Here is a 19,648-nt window from a genome sequence, read left to right on the forward strand (position 1 = left end):
CCCCCCAACACGACCTGCCCCAACCCCACCCAGCCCCCCACTAACACTACCCACCCGCCAATCTCTAACCCTATCCCTCCCCACCACCCCAACCTTCAACCCGACCCCCCACCACCAACCCCACCCGCCACACCCAACCTCCAAACCTACCCCCCCAACCTCCAACCCGACCCCGCCAACATCCAACCACACCCCCTCAATCTCCAACCCGACCCCCCCAATCTCCAACCACACCCCCTCAATCTCCAACCCTACCTTCCCACCACTCACAGCCTCCAACCCTACCCCCACCACTACCCCCCTACCCCCCCCTCAACCCTACCCCCACCACTACCCCCACCACTACCCCCTCAACCCTACCACCTCAACCCTACCCTCACCACCTCAACCCTACCCCCACCACTACCCCCCTCAACCCTACCCCCACCACTACCCCCCTCAACCCTACCCCCACCACTACCCCCCTCAACCCTACCCCCACCACTACCCCCCTCAACCCTACCCCCACCACTACCCCCCTCAACCCTACCCCCACCACTACCCCCCTCAACCCTACCCCCACCACTACCCCCCTCAACCCTACCCCCCTCAACCCTACCCCCCTCAACCCTACCCCCACCACTACTCCCCTCAACCCTACCCCCACCACTACCCCCCTCAACTACCCCCCTCAACTCTACCCCCACCACTACCCCCCTCAACTCTACCCCCACCACTACCCCCCTCAACTCTACCCCCACCACTACCCCCCTCAACTCTACCCCCACCACTACCCCCCTCAACTCTACCCCCACCACTACCCCCCTCAACTCTACCCCCACCACTACCCCCCTCAACTCTACCCCCACCACTACCCCCCTCAACTCTACCCCCACCACTACCCCCCTCAACTCTACCCCCACCACTACCCCCCTCAACTCTACCCCCACCACTACCCCCCTCAACTCTACCCCCACCACTACCCCCCTCAACTCTACCCCCCTCAACCCTACCCCCACCACTACCCCCCTCAACCCTACCCCCCTCAACCCTACCCCCACCACTACCCCCCTCAACTCTACCCCCCTCAACCCTACCCCCACCACTACCCCCCTCAACCCTACCCCCACCACTACCCCCCTCAACCCTACCCCCACCACTACCCCCCTCAACCCTACCTCCACCCGCCAACCCTACAATCTCAACCCTACCTCCTGCCAAAAACCCCAACCCCCCCACTACCCCCCACCAAAAAACCCAACCATACCGCCATCCCCACCAAAATACCCAACCATACCCACCTCCCCACCAAAATCCCAAACCCTACGCCCCCAAAAAAACAACCCTACCCTCTCAAAAAACCCCAACCCTACCCCCCCAAAACCCTAACCCGCACCAAAGACCCCAACCCTACCCCCTCCTTGCCAAAAGCCCTAACCCGACACCCCCAAGAATAAAACAACCCTACCCCACCCAAAGAAAAACAACCCTACCCCCCAAAATACACCCAACCCTACCCCCCAAAAACCCCAACCCTACCCCCCCAAAAATACATACCCCCACAAAACCCCAACCCTACCCCCCCTGCCAAAAACCCCAACCCTACCCCCCCTGCCAAAAACCCCAACCCTACTCCCTCCCAAAAACCCCAACCCTTTCCCCCGCCAAAAACCCCAAACCTACCCCCCCGACAAAACCCCAACCCTACTCCCTCCCAAAAACCCCAACCCTACTCCCCCCACAAAACCCCAACCCTACTCTCCCGCCAAAACCCCAACCCTACTCCCCCCCCCAAAACCCCAACCCTACTCCCCCCCCAAAACCCCAACCCTACTCCCTCCCAAAAACCCCAACCCTACTCTCCCCCCAAAACCCCAACCCTACTCTCCCCCCCCAAGCCCCAACCCTACTCCCCCCCCAAAACCCCAACCCCACTCTCCCCCCGAAAACCCCAACCCCACTCCCCCCACCCCAAAACCCCAACCCACTCCCCCCACCCCAAAACCCCAACCCACTCCCCCCACCCCAAAACCAAAACCCTACTCCCCCCACCCCAAAACCCCAACCCTACTCCCCCATCCTCTTCTCTCTTGTCCTTCCCCTATGTCCTCACTTTCTCTCCCCTCCATTTCTCTTTCAATACTCTCTCTCTACTTCTCTCCTCTTGCACCCTTCTTCCTCTTTTTCCCTACTTTCTGTGCATCTTTCTCTTCCTCACTTCACAATCTCTCTCCCCCCCACCCTCTCCATTTACCCTCCTTTCTGTCCCCACTTTCTCTCTACTCCCCTTCTGGAAGACTATGCCCCCTCTCTTCCCTCGTCTCTGTATCATTGCCTGTCTTCTCATTGTACTCTGCAGCCCTTTCCATTCCCGTGCTTCTCTTCGCTCCTCATCTCCTTTCTTGCTCCCATTGCCTCTCCTCCTATATTGTCGCTCTTCTCTCCTATTGCCTAACCTAATTGTTCCTATTGCGAGTTTCTCTCCTGCCATCCACTCATTGCTCGACCTTGTCTTTTATTGCTTCCCCTCTGCTTTTTCTCCTCTATTGCTCATTTATTGTCCTCTTCATTGCCCTCCCTTCTCTCTATGACCTTCCCCGATGACTCCCTCTCCCACTTCCCCCTAATTCCCTTTGCTCTGGCCCTCCTCCTCGCCCGTTCAGTTACTGTGTGGGCGCTGATTGGCTGGCAGCTCCTCAGTGACGTTTATTTATTGCGGGCCGCGCGGCGCTTTTTGCTGTGGGGGGTGACACTGCTCGGAGGTGAGTGAGTAAGTGGAAGAAGACGGGGGCAGGGAAAGTAACTGCCACCAAATCAGCCACAACAACCACAGCATGAGCCACTGTCACAGGCTCATGAGTGGAGAAATCTGACTTGTTCCTGGTCTGTTCCCAGCCTCTGGAGTCCTGTCAGTGGCGGGCCGAGGGGATGTGTCGCACAACCTAAAGCTTGAAGCGGGGGAAAATATCGCCTTCTATTTCTGTACGTATTTTAGACGGCCACAGGCGTAATCTGTAATACTGAGCGTGGAACAGCTGTTTAATATTGTCATGGCTGCCGTGTCACTAACGTGATTTCCATTAACAGCAGCTTTTAGTTTTGCGTAGCCTCCACAATCCAGGGAGGTTGAGGGGACGTTACCCAAACATGGAAAATGGAATCTGAGGGGCTGTTTTGTAAATTTCCTGCTGAGCTATTCTTGGCATAGGTGGAAGTGGGGTTGGTCTCTAAGGTAAAATATATGTTAAGGTTATAACGCCAAGTGTGTTTTGGCACTATACTTAAGATATGAAGTTACTGCTGATATATTGGGGTGCATTTGTATTGTCCGTATTGCTCTGAAATGGTACTTAAAAGTAAAACTTCGAGCCAGGTGGTACTTTGTATGTATTACCTGGCTTTGATTTGAATTTTCTGGCAAGGAAATGTGCAACAGTGCTCTCTCATTGTAAATGTTTTGAGAATGGAATTGGATCAGCCCATGTTCTCTGTTTAAATCAGCTCTTTTATTTTAACAAAGTATTTAGGAGGTTACTGTTTTGAGAATTCAAGTGGATATTTGCTGTGTGCCCCTTGGCTGTCAGCATAAGGTGACTGGACTCTAAAAAGAATTACATTGGTTGTATCATTTAGGGATGTCTTTATATAATGTGCTACTTACATGTCTAGTGCCAAATTAGCCTTTTTGTACAGCAGTTCCCTCCCAAGCATAGTTGTAAGTTCAATTTCTACTCTGTTTTAGTTAAGTGTTGTGACTTTAATAGGACAGGTTCAGTTAAATGCAGTGCCACCTTAGCAGCAGACACATTCCCTGTGGCTATTAGGATCAAAATTCTTCCCTACTTGTATTATGTGTTCTCTTGTATAATTCTCCTTTCATGTGGAAAGCTATAGGAGAGCCATCTGCATTTAACTTAATGAAAACATTAAACTTAAATTGTTTGTACTGGAGATCTGCTTTATGATGTCTAATTTTTTGCTTAAATTGTTTAATTGAATAGTTATGCACCTGTCTCGGGGCAATGGCCTGAAACTAGAAGTAATTAAGATCCTGGCCTGTTTCAAGATGGTGGTGTGCTTGTGCATCACTCATGATTTGTTGTTTTGTGTCCTGAAGAGGTTTAGAGTTTGGGAGACTAATACAATTTATAATGCTGTTAGCAATCAAAGTTGCATCTATTTTTTTCCAAACTACAGTCTTTTCCACTGCAAGTCCTGTGCTAAAAATTAAATTTGTTTGTCAAATATTAAACCTATAATTTTTAGGAGCATGACAAAAATGGTACTGATTTGTTTACAGGTAAACTTTATACTTTAAGTCTGCCCAGATTTATTTGAATATTCCACGATTTTAATGATTCACTTGAAATGAAGTAACCAGAGTGGATGTTCTCAAATTTGAGATGCTTCAATTAATAGCATCAATACTGGTGTTTTTTCCCTCTGAATTGTTCTAGTAAGGTGGGGGACATCTATACCACTAGTGATTTCTGCCATTGTTCTGTTTTAAAATGTACAGTTAACCAACTAGAGTTCCTAACTTTAGCAATTTTAGCCTGACCAAGTTGCTGCTAATTCTGATCCCTGCTTTTTAACTCTTGGAAAGTGTTATCTTCCTGATGGACTGAATAGTATAAAGGAATGTCTAGTTTTCCTTTGCTTAGTGTTGCTTTTCACAGAAAAGTAAAATTAATCTTTCTCTACGTTGCAGACATTCTATATACAAGAAATAGTATATAACCTTAGCTGAATTGTGATTACCTAATTGCCAGAAACCGATTCACAAATTACCTTTATTGGACTTTAAAATGAAATAAATTGGAAGTGCTGATGTTGAGAAACTGAACACTTAGTGGTGCAGTAAAGGTTGGAATTTAAAGTAGGCAAGTTGGGATCGAGAAGAGGGAAGTTTATTCAGTGCTGACGCTGGGTACCTAAAATAGAGAGCTGTTATCTATAGCCCAGCACTGACTGGTATTGATCATTTTGAAAGAAATCTATTTAATGAACATCCTGCATGAAAATAAATGCAAATGCTAGGTGTATAGAATGATGTATTGTAATGTAGTTTTGTTTCTTCATCATTGTGATTTTAGTATCTTAGCATCATTACAATTTCACCTAATGTGGTGGTGATTCTATACTACTGTATATCTGCTGTGTAGCCATCAGAAAAGAATAACAGTTGGAGATCGCATAGGTAACAAATCAGTCAAGGCAATAATTAGTTTCTTGTGGTTTGCCAGGTCAGTAAATTGCTACCCTGTAAATCACTGCCAGCCATTTTGTTATAACATCTGCATTTTTTTTTCATCCCCTGAACTAGTTGAGTTAAGAATTTGTAGATACATTTTGATGAGGTAATGCATAAGACATGGAACGTAGGCAATATCGACTTGCCATTATAAATGGCGGAAAAGAATTTGGGGTAATTATGAATTATTCAATGAATGCTTCCTGTCAATTTAAAGCTACTTGCAATTTTAATCTACTAATAATCAGTGGCATTTGACTACAATGCAAAAGTGGTCTTAAATGAAGTGCACAGATGGTAGTGTTGAGAATTTGGAGAGAGTGGAAGGCTCTAAAGTACTGGGTGAGTACTAGGTGTAAAAACTAAAATTTAACATTTTGAATTTAACTTGGAACTTTAAAAACTGTAAAATAATTTGTGATTAACAGACATTGCCTGTCAGTGGCAGTTAACTGTCAATCAGCTATAAATGTTTGTCTGAATAGGTACTAATTACTGTGAGCAGGAAGCTGAGTCAGCATTTGTACCTGTGTGGGGACTGGAGTGCATCATTACCCCCAGAAACCAAATTTTAATTTGGTTGGTCAAGTTTTAGTTAAAATTGTTAATTTACAGTTTTTATTGGTTGTGCCCCTTTTTAAAAGAGGGCATATGCTTGACTTTTAATTGGCAATTGCCAGTATTTTAAGAGTCAGCACTTGTACCTTTGTGGCACCAGAGGGACTGGAATGCATCATCACCACCAGAAATAGAATTTTAATTTAATTTGTTAAAGTTCATTTAAGCTTTCTTAATTTACAGGCTTTATTGATAGCGTGCCTTTAACAAGGGGGCACATGGTTGACTTTTAAGAAAGAGTTAGCATTTGTAACTTTGGTGTGGCTCCAAGATTTATAAAAGTAAACAGTAGAGTGGGTCATGAAGGGACAGAGCTTAAAGATAATAAGACATCGGTGACTGGGCAAACCAAATTTGCAGTAATAGTGCAGAGGGCGAGTTCATGGAATCTATTCAAGATAGTTTTCTAGATCAGTATATCAATGAACCAATTGGGGAACAGGCTACTTTAGATCTAGTATTGTGCAATGAGACAAGGTTAATTAATAAATGGACGCAACTGCTGCCAACGAAGTATTGCGCTTTCGCAGTTCGTGTTTTTTTTGTTACCGGACTTCCCAAGATAAGGAATAAAGAAGCGGATTATCTGTCCTCACGAGAGAATGTAGAGGGATGTGATCGGGGCCCAGGAGAGGTGAGGGCCCAGGGAAAGCATGGGCCAGCCCACACTGCGATGTGTGCGCGCATTAGGTCCGTGCAGCAGAACTGGTCTCCAGTCGTCTTGGGTAATCCTTGCAACTGGACCAATACCTAGCTCAGTCAAGCCCGTGTGGTGGCTGGTGTGCAATGGGCACCACATGTTTGTTTTTTTTTTAATCCACGCACCGGCATCTTCCACCCTTCAATATGTAGTTCAGGATCTGGAATGTTAGGTCCTTCATTGAAACACCTGTGAACTCATCCCTTTTCGGCATGGAAGCAAGTCATCCTTGCTTTGAGGGACTGATGATGATGAATATCTGAGGTTCCAAAATCAGTAAATACTAAGTGTAATGCGTGCGTGTATATCTCATTCTGCAATGGGTTAATTACCTTTTTTTAGTAGGAATGGTTTTTGATTTAATTATGGCCTCCTTTGAACCTCCAACACTTTTGCTAGTACCAGCAACTATCTAAAAAATTCTCCTTTGTTTACAAGCTGCTTGTTTTTAACCACTTTTTAAAAAAAAAAACATTTCTGGGAGTTCAGTTGTAGGGATGCCCAGACAAAAACACTTCCTTGCACAAATCAATCAAAGACTGAACAGCTGCGGAACTTTACATCTGTATAGCAGTCAGATCTCTCAATATAGTGATGGAATGAGCCTTTGTTGCCTTTTAGACTTGACTATTGCAACGCACTTCCGGCTGGCCTCCCACATTCTACCCTACGTAGAAGTGATCCAAAACTTGGCTACCCGTGTCCTAACTCGCACCAAGTCTCGCTCACCCATCATCCCTGTGCTCGCTGATCTACATTGGCTTCCTGTTGAGCAATGCCCCGATTTCAAAATTCTCATCCTTGTCTTCAAATCCCTCCATGGCCTTGCCCCTCCCTATCTTGTTATGTTAGCTCTGTAATCTCTTCTAGCTCCATACCCCCCCCACCCCCCCCCCCCAACCGAGATGTCTGTGCTGCTCTAATTCTACCCTCCTGAGCATCCCTGATTTATAATTGCTCAACCATTGGTGGCCGTGCCTTCCATTGCCTCGGCCCCAAGCTCTAGAACTACCTGCCTAAACCACCCCACCTCTTTCCTCATTCAAGACTCTCTTTTTAAAACATACCTCTTTGACCAAGATTTTGGTTACTTGCGCTAATTTCTACTTGTGCGGCTCGGTGTCAAATTTTTTAATCTCTTAATACTCCTGTGAAGCGCCTTGGGATGTTTCCCTATGTTCAAGGCACCATATAAATGCAAGTTGTTAAATGGAAACAATTTACATGTACAGGTTAAATGTGCATGTGAGTTACTTGTTTACTCTACACAAAGTAATAAACCAGTTCTTCATGTTGGGAAAATCCCTGCTAATTCATCATCATAGGCAGTCCCTCGAAAAAGATTAATGAAGACAAATGTAGGTCCCTTTCAGGCAGAATCAGATGAATTTATAATGGGGAACAAAGAAATGGCAGACCAATTGAACAAATACTTTTGGTTCTGTCGTCACTAAGGAAGACACCAATAACCTTCTGGAGATATAAGGGCACTGAGGGTCTAGAGAGGAGGAGGAACTGAAGGAAATTCTTATTGGTCAGGAAATTGTGTTGGGGAAATTGATGGGATTGAAGGCCGATGAATCCCCAGGGCCTGATAGTCTGCATCCCAGAGTACTTAAGGAAGTGGCCCTTGAAATAGTGGATGCATTGGTGGTCATTTTCCAACATTCTATTAACTCTGGATCAGTTCCTATGGATTGGAGGGTAGCTAATGTAACCGCACTTTTTAAAAAAAAAAAAGGACGGTGAGAGAAAATGGAATTATAGACCGGTTAGCCTGACACCAGTAGTGGGGAAAATGTTGGCATCAATTATTAAAGATATAATAGCAGCACATTTGGAAAGCAGTGACCGGATTGGTCCAAGTCAGCCTGGATTTATGAAAGGAAAGTCATGCTCAACAATTCTTCTAGAATTTTTTGAGTATGTAACTAGTAGAGTGGACAAAGGAGAACCAATGGATGTGGTGTATTTGGACTTTCAAAAGGCTTTTGACAAGGTCCCACACAAGAGATTGGTGTGCAGAATTAAAGCACATGGTATTGGGGGTAATGTATTGACACAAAAACATAGAAAATAGGTGCAGGAGTAGGCCATTCAGCCCTTCGAGCCTGCACCACCATTCAATAAGGTCATGGCTGATCGTTCCCTCAGTACATCTTTCCTGCTTTCTCTCCATATTCCTTGATCCCTTTAGCCGTAAGGGCCATATCTAACTCCCTCTTGAATATATCCAATGAACTGGCATCAACATCTCTCTGTGTTAGAGTTGTTAACCTGTGGAATTCCCTGAGTGAAGAAGTTTCTCCTCATCTCAGTCCTAAATGGCCTAGCCCTTATTCTAAGACTGTGTCCCCTGGTTCTGGACTTCCCCAACATCGGGAACATTCTTCCCGCATCTAACCTGTCCAGTCCTGTCAGAATCTTACACGTTTCTGAGATCCCCTCATCCTTCTAAACTCCAGTGTATAAAGGCCCAGGTGATCCAGTCTCTCCTCATGTCAGTCTAGCTATCCCTGGAATCATGTCTGGTGAACCTTTGCTGCACACCCTCAATAGCAAGAACATCCTTCCTCAGATTAGACGACCAAAACTGAATACAATATTCCAGGTGAGGCCTCACCAAGGCTCTGCACAACTGCAGTACGACCTCCCTGCTCCTATACTCAAATCCCCTAGCTATGAAGGCTAACATGCGATTTTCCGCCTTCACCGCCTGCTGTACCTGCATGCCAACTTTCAATGATTGATGAATCATGACACCAGGTCTCGTTGCACCTCCCCTTTTCCTAATCTGTCGCCATTCAGATAATATTCTGCCTTCGTGTTTTTGCCACCAAAGTGGATAACCTCACATTTATCGATATTATACTGCATCTGCCATGCATTTTCCCACTCACCTAACCTGTCCAAGTCACCCTGCAGCCTCTTAGCATCCTCCTCACAGCTCACACTGCCACCCAGCTTAGTGTCATCTGCAAATTTGGAGATATTACACTCAATTCCTTCATCTGAATCATTAATGTATATTGTAAAGAGCTGGGGTACCAGCACTGAGCCCTGCAGCACTCCACTAGTCACTGTCTCCTGTTCTGAAAAGGACCCGTTTATCCTGACTCTCTGCTTCCTGTCTGCCAACCAATTCTCTATCCATGCCAGTATATTACCCCCAATACCATGTGCTTTGATTTTGCACACCAATCTCTTATGTGGGACCTTGTCAAAGGCCTTTTGAAAGTCCAAATACGCCACATCCACTGGTTTCCCCATTGTCCACTCTACTAGTTGCATTCTCAAAAAATTTCCAGAAGATTAGTCAAGCATGATTTCCCTTTCATAAATCCATGCCGACTTGGACCGATCCTGTCACTGCTTTCCAAATGCGCTGCTATTTCATCCTTTACTAATTGATTCCAACATTTTCCCCACAACTGATGTCCGGCTAACCAGTCTACAATTACCTGTTTTCTCTCCCTTTTTAAAAAAAGTAGTACATTTAGCTACCCTCCAGTCCATAAGAACTGATCGAGTCGATAGACTGTTGGAAAATGATCACCAATGCATCCACTATTTCTAGGGCCACTTCCTTAAGTACTCTGGGAAGCAGACTGAGGCCCTGATGATTTATCGGCCTTCAATCCTATCAATTTCCCCAACACAATTTCCTGCCTATTAAGGATATCCTTCAGTTCCTCCTTCTCACTAGACCCTTGGTCCCCTAGTACATCCGGAAGGTTATTTGTGTCTTCCTTCGTGAAGACCGAACCAAAGTATTTGTTCAATTGGTCTGCCATTTCTTTGTTTTCCCCATTATAAATTCACCTGCGTCCAACTGCAAGGGACCTATGTTTGTCTTCACTAATCTTTTTCTTTTCACACATCTATAGAAGCTTTTGCAATCAGTTTTTATGTTCCCGGCAAGCGTCCCCTCATACACTTTTTTTTTCCCCTCCTAATTAAACCCTTTGTCCTCCCCTGCTGAATTCTAAATTTCTCCAGTCCTTAGGTTTGCTGCTTTTTCTGGCCAATTTATATGCCTCTTCCTTGGATCTGACACTATCCTTAATTTCCCTTGGATAAAGAGCTGGTTGGCAGACATGAGGCCAAGGGTAGGAATAAACGGGTCCTTTTCAGAGTGGCAGGCAGTGACCAGTGGGTACCGCAAGGTTCAATGCTGGGACCCCAGCTCTTTACAATATACATTATTGATTTGGATGAAGGAATTGAGTGTAATATCTCCAAGTTTGCAGATGATACTAAGCTGGGTGGCAGTGCGAGCTGTGAGGAGGATGCTGCTAAGAGGCTGCAGGGTGACTTGGACAGGTTAGGTGAATGGGCAAATGCATGCCAGATGCAGTATAATGTAGATAAATGTGAGGTTATCCACTTTGGTGGAAAAAGCAGGAAGGCAGAATATTATCTGAATGGCGACAGATTAGGAAAAGGGGAGGTGCAATGAGACCTGGCTGTCATGGTACATCAGTCATTGAAAGTTGGCATGCAGGTACAGCAGGCTGCGAAGGCAAATGGCATGTTGGCCGTATAGCGAGAGGATTTGAGTTTTGGAGCAGGGAGGTCTTACTGCAGTTATACAGGGCCCTGGTGAGGCCACATCTTAAATATTGTATACAGTTTTGATCTAATCTGAGGAAGGACATTCTTGCTATTGAGGGAATGCAGTGAAGGTTCACCAGACTGATTCCTGGGATGGCAGGACTAACCTATGAAAGACTGAATTGACTAGGCTTATATTCACTGGAATTTAGAAGAGTGAGGGGACCTCATAGAAACATATAAAATTCTGATGGGACTGGACAGGTTAGATACAGGAAGAATGTTCCCAATGTTGGGGAAGTCCAGAACCAGGGGTCACAGTCTAAGGATAAGGGGTAAGCCATTTCGGACCGAGATGAGGAGAAACTTCTTCACGCAGAATTGTGAACCTGTGAATTCTCTACCACAAAGTTGTTGAGGCCAGTTCGTTAGATATATTCAAAAGGGAGTTAGATGTAGCCCTTATGGCTAAAGGGATCAAGGGGTATGGAGAGAAAGCAGGAATGGGGTACTGAAGTTGCATGATCAGCCATGATATTGAATAGTGGTGCAGGCTTGAAGTGCCGAATGACCTACTCCTGCACCTATTTTCTATGTTTCCACTATATTTCCCAGGTGACTGTACAGTCTAATATGGGAATTGCAGTCTCTTGGGTGGGGCAGACAGTAGTTGAAGGAAAGGGTGAGTGGGGAGTCTGGTTTACTGCATGCTCCTTCTGCTATCTGCGCTTGTTTTCTGCATGCTCTCGGTGATGAGACTCGAGGTGCTCAGCGCACTCCCGGATGCTCTTCCTCTGCATAGGGCGGTCTTGTGCCAGGGATTCCCAGGTGCCAATGGGGATGTTGCGTTTTATCAAGGAGGCTTTGAAGGTGTCCTTGAAACGTTTCCTCTGCCCACCTGGGTCTTGCTTGCCATGTAGTAGTTCCGAGTAGAGCGCTTTCTTTGGGAGTCTCGTGTCGAGCATGCGGACGATGTGGCCCACCCAACGGAGCTGGTCAAGTGTGGTCAGTGCTTCGAAGCTGGGGATGTTGTTCTGATTGAGAACCCTGACGTTGGTGTGTCTATCCTTCCAATGGATTTTCAGGATCTTGCGGAGGCAGCTCTGGTGGTACTTCTCCAGTGCTTTAAGGTGTCTGCTGTATATGGTCCACGTCTCTGAGCCATGCAGGAGGGCGGATATCACTATTGCCCTGTAAGACCATAAGCTTTGTGCCAGATTTGAGGTCCTGGTCTTCAAAAACTCCCTCAGGTGACCAAAGGCAGTGCTGGCACAGTGGAGGCGTTGTTGGACCTCGTCGTCTGTCTGCCTTTGCTGATGGGCTCCGGAGGCATGGAAAATGGTCCATGTTGTCCAAGGCCATGCTGTGGATTTTGATGACCGACGGGGGGGCAGTGCTGTGTGGTGGGGTCAAGTTGTTGGAGGACCTGTGCCTTACGGATGTTTAGTGTAAGGCCCATGCTTTGGTACTCCTCGGTGAAGATGTTGATGATGGCTAATTACAACATTAGTCCTTCATGACTGTCACGCTTTGATTTTAGAAGGTACTTAATAAATGCACCATTTATTCCTTGTGCATCAGTTTTTATCTGACCACATTTTGGGGCCACATTTTATCTACAATCTAGTATGAGTTTGTCGAAGCATCTTTCAGACTTATGATTGTCACAACTGATCTTGCCTTAAGCAACACTACAGCTACATGTGACAAGGTTTTGCTGAAGGTCTGTAGCTTTATTTGCTTGTGCTGCATAAATCTTGAATCCTTGTTATTTCTGTTCTCTTTTTTTTTTTCCCTCAAGTATCTGCAGTAAAAGTACTGAATTTTGCAGCTGTTGGCTGACCGGAAAAGTTGAATGGTTTTTAACACAGCGAAAACATTTTTGATCGCATGGAAGATTAAGAGTTTAAAAAGTCTTTGGGATCTTGCTTCATAAATCTGAGTTCTTTTGATGAGGATGAGTGACTGATAGAGGCTGGTTAGGAAATTGGTTGCAAACTCATAGGCGAAGGATCATCTTAAATGGAAGTCAATCCGTAACGTGTTGATTAACTTTGTTTTCCAAGGTGGTGCCTCCTTATCCCTCTCCCAAGAACTCTAGTCAAAACTACCATCCTGTTCCCATGCTGCTATAATATATGTTCACAACCATTTTACTGTCCTTGTTCTGTACTGAATAAGTAAATTTCCATGCGTCTATGTGAAGCTTAATACAACGAATGGTTCATTAACTATTGGGCTTTGCTGCGTAGCTTCCCCTTCTTAAAATCCATTCAAGTAAGTGAATAAGTGCTTTACATAAACTAGTTTTACATACAATCTGAACCATGTGTCCGATCAATTCACCACCTGGTGTGTCACCCAGGTCGGGTGGCACAGTTTAATGTTTGTTTTGCAGGTAGACTCTAAAGAGTTTCAGTATCCACTTTAGTGACTATTTTTTATCCCCTTACAATCCACATGAGGCCAGGTTGTGAGTGGTTTCCTGCAGGGATCATTGCTGTTCATCTTGAGTGAATTGGATGAGGACATTAATGGAACAATTGACCAGTTTGCAGATGATTTAAAAAAAAAGGTGCATGGGAGTTGATTTAAATCAAATAAAAAGGTGGCAGGTGGTTTTAGTTAAGTTTGGGGATTTGCTGTGCATGGCAAATGTTCTGATGTGGATAAATGTAGTTCTCAGGCATGTGTATACAATGTTAAATGTAACTGAGCAGGCCCAGCTGATTAAATCATTGAAAATTTACAAGAAGTGTGATAAAACTATAAGGAAGGCCAATAGGGTTTTGGGTTACATTGTTAGGACAGTATAAACCTAAATGTTGTATTTGGGCAGGCAAGGGCTAGGTATTGGTTCTTAAACCTCGTGGATGATACCAAATCCCTGGCGAAGGTATGGGGAAATGCGTTAACGTAAATTATGTTTAGTCTCTGGGCTGTCTGGTTATTTGCTCAGCATCCTAGATTACTGAAGAAAGTAAGGGTGGCGATAGTCGGGGCTTTGACCACAATCTTTCAATTCTTCTTGGGCATGGGAGTGGTGCCAAAGGACTGGAAAGTTTTGTTAAAGGCAAATAGTGTGTGACAAACTTGATTGAGTTCTTTGATAAAGTAACAGAGGGTTGATATGTATATGGGCTTTCAAAAGGCATTTGATAAAGTGCCAAATAATAGACTTGTTAGCAAAATTGAAGCCCACTGGATTAAAGGAGCAGTAGCAGTGTGAGAACAAAATCGGCTAAGTAGACCGTAGGCAGAAGCCAGTTTTCTTGCCTAGATTTTTAGTTCTGTAGTCTGTGTGGAAAGTACCCAGAACCAAGCTAAATATGTTAAACATATGTATCTGAAGCAAAAACCAAATGTTCCCAAGTCTGAAAATTGAGAAATGGCCAAAAACATTAAAATGATTGCTATGGACGTTCTTTTCCCTAGCAACGGTGACATATCAGTACTACTAAAATTTTAAGCATGGCTAGTGTAAGAATTGGTAAAAAGAGGTATTACTGAGGTCTGGACACATCAAATGGTGCAGTTACACATAAATCTAAGTTTTGTTTTCATATCCATTGCTCAGAAAGAAATTACCATTGCAACCATTTATTTTATACGCTTAATTGACATTTCAGATGAACATCTGCACTCATTTGTCAACCATTATAATAGCACAGGTGCAGCGTCTAAAATCGGGAACCCTCTGGACCGAGGCTGTTCTGGATTCTGGACTTTTGATTGCTTTCTGATGTCACGAATCCGGAAACACCTGAGCCCAGGTTTGGGTATTTCCAGATTTCGGAACGTCAGTAAAAAAGGGCGGGGGGGGGGAAATAACCTGCCGAGGAACTGTTTGGGCCCGTCGAGGATGGTGTTCGGGCCGGCCCCGCCGAAGAGGACGCCGGGCAGGGCTGGCAAGGAGGCCCCGGAGGTAAGGGCAGCGGTGGCGAGGCTCAGTTGGCAGGATCGTCTGGTCCAGATTCCAGAACATGTTACGGATTCTGGACAACCCTGCCACCGATCGGTCTGGATTCTGGAACATTCCGGAACTCCCGATACTTGAAGCTGCACCTGTGTTGATTTTGTTTAAAAGATAGAAGTAATGAAAAAACAAAATAGATCTGGAAAAAAGTTAGAGGCAGGAAAGGAATGCAAATCTATGAATCATCATCAGAATTAAGGGTATCTGTTTCCTCTGCCCTAGAAATCTCAAGCAGAGATACAACGTTCTCACAACCTACACACGAGCAGATGTCTGCAAGGTAGCTTGTTGAGAAGACGACGAGCACCTTCCTTGTGCACACTGTTCATGCAAAAAAAAAAAACAATGTGCAAGCTCCATTACACTTGCTGGTGCTGGACAAAGTGTCATCCAGTCTATGACAAGTACATCATCTTCAAGTTTCCACCCATGGTCCTTTGGAGATAGGATATCCGTCATGTTTTCAAGACATCGCTTGTGAATTGCAGAGTAGTAATTGGCACGCTGTGTATGCTTGTACAATGGATCTTTATTTGGTGGCAAGCACTTCTCTGCATAACTTCCAGTCTTGAACATTTGACATCTGGCCTGGTTGACACCTCTGCATCCACTTTGCCTGTAGAGTTTGCAAAGGGATTGTGAAACAGCAAATGAGATCCCTAACTTCTCAGCTGTCAAACCGTGCTCTTTGCTGTCGATCGGGACTTTTGCTGATTTCACCTTCCCCATTCCATACAGAGCACTCACTGACTCACATCCTGAAAAACAGTGAAACCCAATCAGAGCAGCGCATACATCTTTCCAAAATGATCAAAGATGCGATGAACATCTATTGTACACATGATGTTTCTTCCTGTGCGAAAGTAGAGCCTGACATCAATGTCCTTGCAAAACACCAAGCACAGTACAAAGACATCAGTGTCAGGACTGTTTATGATGTCATGCTCACTGGAACTGGCAACAACTGTACTGTGAGGCAGTAGTCCAGTGTCGGCTTCTTCCTGGTTGGAGAACAGTGCTTGGATTGGGACCACCTCCAGATCTGTTTTGCTGTCATTTTGACTTATAGCAGGACACTCACTCCTGTGTCCAACAAAGAGTGTTACACCATCAATAATCTCCTTTGCAGATTGGCACCATCTTTCATAGATGGACTGGAGAAGATTTTCCTTGTCACCACAAGGCCTAAATTTTGTCCACTGCTTTGTAATTTTCTGGTCAGAAGAGAAGATTTTGGTGATTTGCGTTGCTCCAACTGACCTCTGTCCCCTTTCACCACTTTTGATGCTGTTGGTCTTGTATCTGTCTGAAACACTGGACTTTGCCATCTTTGTTTGTCTCAAGAACATTCAGTACTTGGTCAGCAAACTGTCCAAACGTCGATTGTGGTTTCATGACTTGAATCAATTTCATGGGATCCCATCAGTGGAAGGGAGTGGGTTGACCCCTCGCAAAAGTGTAAGGGCTTGGCTTTGTTTGTCTTGATGAGGGATCCATCATGATTAGCTAGAGGCAAGGGCAATGGTCCTAATGTATGAACCAGCATCTTGTCGTTGTGCACTTTTCTCACTGTTCCAGCAACTATTAGTCTGGCAAATAAGTTCTGATCTGCTTTCAGAGCAATCTCTCATGAAGAGGGGGAGCATTCAATCTTGGATTTCAGTGAAACGCATGTAGCACTGCTGATGCTATCCAATTGAATGTGGGATTGTTGAGTCTTTCTGGTGCAATAAGCAGCTCCTGATCTAAACTTTTGATGGCGTTCTCTGTAATTTTAGCTTCTCTAGTTCCAGTAAATTTCCATTGATGGACAATCGTGAAAAATTTTATCCAGGCTGAGTCCGAAAAATAAACAAATTGCCTTTGGCTCCCACAACTAGGTGCATGCAGCACATCATTGTTTCGTTGCATGGAGTCAGTCTAATCGATCTAGTACAGAGATCGTGATTGGCTGATTTCGTGGTACTGACAAATATAGCAATTGTGATTGGTCATTTAAGTAATTTGCAATTTTGTCATCACTATTTTCCAATGAAAATTTCTGCAAAATGCTCACTTTGAAGATGGGAACATTGATTTTTGTGATAAGTGGTCCCTAAACTAATATATTTGTGAAATATGAAGTACTTCCACAGAGGGGACTGTGGAAAAGCATTTTTTTGAGACTCTGAAGGGACAGAAGCAGAGAGTAGTGGTGATTTTTCAAACTGGAGGGATGTAGACAGTGGTGGCTCCCCAGGATCTTTTTGGTGCATTAATGACCTGGACTTGGGTACACAGTGCATAATTTCAAAGTTTGCAGATGAGACAAACTCTGAAATGTAGTAAACCGTGAGGAGAATATGGGCAGATACATGGCAGTTGAAATTTTATGCAAACAAGTGTGAATTGATGCATTTAGGAAGGAAGAATGAGGAGTGGCAATATAGACTAACTGGTACAATTTTAAAGGGGGTGCAGGAACTGAGAAACCTGGGTGGCTATATACAAAAAAAACTTTAAGGCAGCAGGACAAGTTGATTTGGCTGTTTTTTTTTAAAGCATTTGGGCCCTTGGCTTTATAAATAGAAGCATGGAGTAAAAAAAAAACAATATAGTGCCTTTCACAACAACCGGATGTCAATGAAGCACTTAATGAAGGAAACGGAGCAGCCAATTAGCACAGCAAACTCTCAAACAGCAGTGTGATTATGAACAGATAATCTGTTTGTGATGTAGATTGAGGGATAAATATTGGCCAGGACAGAGGGGATAACTCCCCTACTCCTCTTCGAAATAATGCCATGGACTCTTGCGTCCACCTGAGAGAATAGACGGGGCCTAGGTTTAATGTCTCATCCAAAAGATGGCACAACCAACAGTGCAGCACTCAAAATCCTGGAACTTCCTCTCTAACAGCACAATGGGAGTACCTTCAGCACTCGGACAGCAGCGGTTCAAGAAGGTGGCTCACCACCACCTTCTCATGGGCACTAAGGCCCCAAATTGCGCCATGATTTGCTCCTGATTTTTAGGAGCAACTGGTGTAGAACGGAGTATCTTAGAAATCGGGATTCTCGCCATTTAGTTTGCTCCAGTTCTAGTCAGTTAGAACAGTTTCACTTTGGAACAGAATTTGTTTTCAAAAGGGGGCGTGTCCAGTCACTTACGCCTGTTTTCAAAGTTTCGTCAGTGAAAACTTACTCCAAACTAACTTAGAATGGAGTAAGTGAAGATTTTTGTATGCTTGAAAAAACCTTGTCTACACTTTAGAAAATCAGATGTAGGTTACAAATTAGGCGTAGGGAATGAGGTGGGGGGGGAAGGGAAGTCATTAAATTCTACAATCAATCCTTAGTTATACTTATACAAATATTATACAAATAAATCAAACCTGAATAAAAATGTATAAGCAAAGAAAATATTAAATAAACCATCTTCCTACTTGTGTGAAACAGCAGCAGCATTCGAGCTGCTGTGCTTCAGGCAGGCCTTTCATGTTGGAGACAGGCAGGGGTGTGGCGTCAGTGTCTCGACGGCAGCGGTAGGCGGGAAGCAGCCTTCGAGCTGAGCTGCGGTGCTTGAGACTGGCCTTCATTCCCCGCGAAGCTGCAGCACCCGGACGAACTTGAGACCATTCGGCCATGGGATTGCAGCGGCGTCAGTGGCTGGCCGGGAGCCGAAGAAAAAACACAGGGCACATGCAGCTGATTAAGATTCTTTAGGCCGTTCGGCCACGCTTATGGGGCGGCGTCAGTGGGTCCAAGAAAGAACTCTTCACTTTTTCTGCAGTCCTTTTAAAAATGGCCGAGTGCCAATGTTTGTTTGAGACTGGGCACGCTCCAACGCGCATGTGCAGGGTTGCCGGCACCACGAAGGCTAATTTAAATTGTACCCACCCCCTGCTACTTAGAAAATCGGCGCGAGTGTTAGGCTCCGCCCCCTGCTGCGAAGAGCGCGCCGCGCCAAGCAGACATCGAATATCGGACTTTTTTTTTTAAGCGCAGTTTTCGGCGCAAAAAACAGGCACCCAGCTCGGAGGTGCCCCGTTTTCACTGCGGGACGAAACTTGGGGCCTATATGCTGGCCTTGCCATTGACATCCAGGGATGAATTTTAAAAAGAAAACACGCTGCACAGTTGGTGTGCAACCATAAGAGATTTGTGCAAGTGTGTGCCAAATTCCCTGGGAGCACTCATGATGCATTCCTATTGCGACAGTCCAACATTCTAGATCTTTCTGTTCCAGGAAGCAGACTTGAGGGCTAGCACTTGGGGAAACAAGGGATACCGTGTTCAAACTTGGCTCATGATGCTTGTGGAACCCCACCGATGAGGCACAGGTGTGCTACGTGAGCCATGTGACCACCAGGTGTGTCACAAAGCAAGCTGTCGGAATGCTGAAGATGCGCATCGAGTGTCTGGATAGGTCCAGAGGTGACATGCAGTACTTCCCAGCAAGCATGTCCTGAATAATAGTGGTGTGCTGCATCCTGCACAATGTTGTATTGCAGATGGAGGAGGATGAAAGAGCTGATTGATAATCTTTGGATGAGGATAAAATGGAGGATAAAGGTGGGCCACCCATC

General features: G+C 45.0%; 1 protein-coding gene across 13 annotated transcripts in view; it reads left to right on the forward strand.

The window, feature by feature from the left end:
• The window catches only part of pja2 (praja ring finger ubiquitin ligase 2), a 281,791-nt gene that overhangs the window by 123,239 nt on the left and 138,904 nt on the right, over positions 1-19,648 (forward strand). Inside the window, exon 1 of one of the 13 annotated variants that reach the window (XM_070884078.1) lies at positions 2,718-2,741. The exons of 11 other annotated variants lie outside the window; for them this stretch is intronic. The gene's annotated coding sequence lies outside the window, so the exon portion shown is untranslated. One more of the 13 variants, XM_070884055.1, reaches the window with a different exon arrangement.

Source organism: Pristiophorus japonicus, chromosome 1 (genome assembly GCF_044704955.1).
Source record: "Pristiophorus japonicus isolate sPriJap1 chromosome 1, sPriJap1.hap1, whole genome shotgun sequence".
In the NCBI taxonomy this organism is placed as follows: Eukaryota; Metazoa; Chordata; class Chondrichthyes; family Pristiophoridae; genus Pristiophorus; species Pristiophorus japonicus.